This window comes from Tupaia chinensis, unplaced genomic scaffold (genome assembly GCF_000334495.1).
Source record: "Tupaia chinensis unplaced genomic scaffold, TupChi_1.0 Scaffold000203_1, whole genome shotgun sequence".
In the NCBI taxonomy this organism is placed as follows: Eukaryota; Metazoa; Chordata; class Mammalia; order Scandentia; family Tupaiidae; genus Tupaia; species Tupaia belangeri.
In genome coordinates this window covers 36,574-38,838 of record NW_006159679.1, presented here as the reverse complement: position 1 = coordinate 38,838, position 2,265 = coordinate 36,574, and the positions used below count along the sequence as shown (strand labels likewise).

The 2,265-nt window shown below is 42.4% G+C and overlaps 1 pseudogene; it reads left to right on the top strand.

Annotated features, from left to right (window-relative positions):
* Window positions 1-573: 573 nt before the first annotated feature.
* Window positions 574-2,265, top strand: part of LOC102497515 (rap1 GTPase-GDP dissociation stimulator 1 pseudogene) — a 6,738-nt pseudogene continuing 5,046 nt past the window's right edge.

The window sequence follows — 2,265 nt, the reverse complement described above, 5'->3', positions numbered from 1 at the left end:
GTGAATGGTGTTCATCTGCCACAGAAGAATAGGCTGGTTTGCAGCTTCTGAAGATCTCATTTCTTTTTTCTGCAAAAGCATCATATAAAAAACTTTAGCCACCACAAACACAGCATGACAGATTTAAAAAAAGCTGGAGTCAGAGATGGTCATCATTTTTAAATCTGACTGTAGAAAATGGGGAACAATTTGGTGGGCACTTTCTAATTTTGCCACATAGTAATCCAGCAAATGAGCATAGAAAAAAAGTAAGTCCAGAGTTTACTGAAGTAAAAATCTTGTGGGTCCCTGCCATAGCCACACCATGCCCATGCTGCTTACAGCAGCAGCTGCTCCTTCCCAGTGGCCGCTCCCTGCCTGCAGGGGAGAGAGCAAGGTAGAGGGAGGACACTGAGCCACACCACCAGCATCGGAGCCCTTCACCTTGCCCTGCCAGTTCCTCACCTTTTGGAAGGAACTTGGAGTTATGATTTTGAAGATCTAGAAGTTATCCTCAAACATGTTGAGATGACATTTGAAGTTAGATTGGAAGACAGGAGTCAACAAAAAAAAAAAAAAAGAAAAATTTTGTAAAATAATCTCAGTGATACCTTAAATAAACTGAAGATAATAGCTGTTGACAAGACTGAGAATAGTTTAGAAGGATGCTTGGTTATCTGCTGCAAGCCCTGGGTCAGAATAATGCAGAAACAAGTGAAAAGCTCCAAGGAAGTGGAATATTTCAGCTGTTTGAAAATCTATTGACTCCCCAGTCTCCCTGCACAGTCAAAGTAGCTAACGTCATAGCAGAAGTAGCCAAAAATGAATTTATGTGACTTCCATGTGTGGATGCTAGATTGATTTCACCACTGGTGCAGCTACCAAATAGCAAAGACTAGGAAGAGGGGCAGAGCCCCTATAGGCAGAGCCCTAGGAAACATGCTATGATAGCCATGAGAGCAGAAGTGCAGTTGGCCAAGCAGGTGGTGTACAGGTTGTAATTGATTATTTAAGGTGATTGTGCAGTGTAACAGATCCTGCCAATGAGAAGTTCTTGACTGTTTTTGTGGCATGCTGAAGAACTATAACAATGAGAAAGATTCTCTCCAAGCTCAGCTTATCAATATGGGTGTCATTCCTGCCTTAGTGAAATTACTGTGTATCCACTGCTAAAATGCAGCTCTTACAGAAATATGTCTTGTTTCCTTTGGTAATTTAGCAGAACTTGAGTCAAGTGAAGAACATTTTGCTAGCACAAACATTGCTGAAGAGCTGGTAAAGTTCTTCAAGAAACAAATCAAACATAATACGAGAGAAATGATTTTTTTTGTTTTGTTTTTGTTTTTGTTTTTGAGAGGTTTTCACTATAGCGCGCATGCGCTCGCCAGACAGACAGAGAGAGACAGAGAGACAGAAAGCGAGAAATCACCCCCCAGGGGGGATGGTCACTCCGCAATCCCTTCTCCTTCATTGTTTTCTTGGGATCTTGGGCACGCACGCACACGTGCCCGGCGTGAATTTTAAGCCACCGGGTCCAGGACATGAACCACGGCCGACTACGTGGGAGTCCAGCGACATAGCCATTACACTAACTGCTGGTTCCCAGAGAGAAATGATTTTTGAAATCCTTGCCCCTTTGGCAGAAAATGATGCTCTTAAGCTACAGCTGCTTGAAGCAGGCCTGGTAGAGTGTCTACTAGAGATCGTTCAGCAGAAGGTGGATAGTGACAAAGAGTATGAAATTTCCAAGCTCAATACTGGTCCGGATTTAATGGTTTTATTACTGCTTGGAGATGAATCAATGCGAAAGTTATTTGAAGGAGGAAAAGGCAGTGTGTTTCAAGTATCTTGTTACCATGGCAACTAGTGAGTATGTAATAATACAACCCTTGTTGCTTTAGCACTAATAGCAGCTTTAAAATTGGGCACTGCTGAGAAAGATCTAGAAAGTGCTAAACTTGTACAGATTTTACACAGACTGATAGCAAATCAGAAAAATGTTCCCAAAATAAAATATAATTCCATGGTCCTGATCTGTGCTCTCATAGGATCTGACTCTCTACACTAGAAAGTGCAGAATTTGGCCTTTCTAGATATTGTATCCAAACTTCGCAGTCATGAGAACAAAAGTGTTGCCCAACAGGCCTCTCTCACAGAGCAGAGACTTACTGTGGAAAGCCAAGACCCACCCCTTGCTGATACACAGCATCATCCCATCTCTGAATTCCCCTTTGTTCTCCATCCAGCTGCCTCTTCTGCTTCATTCTTTACCACTATCACATGTGC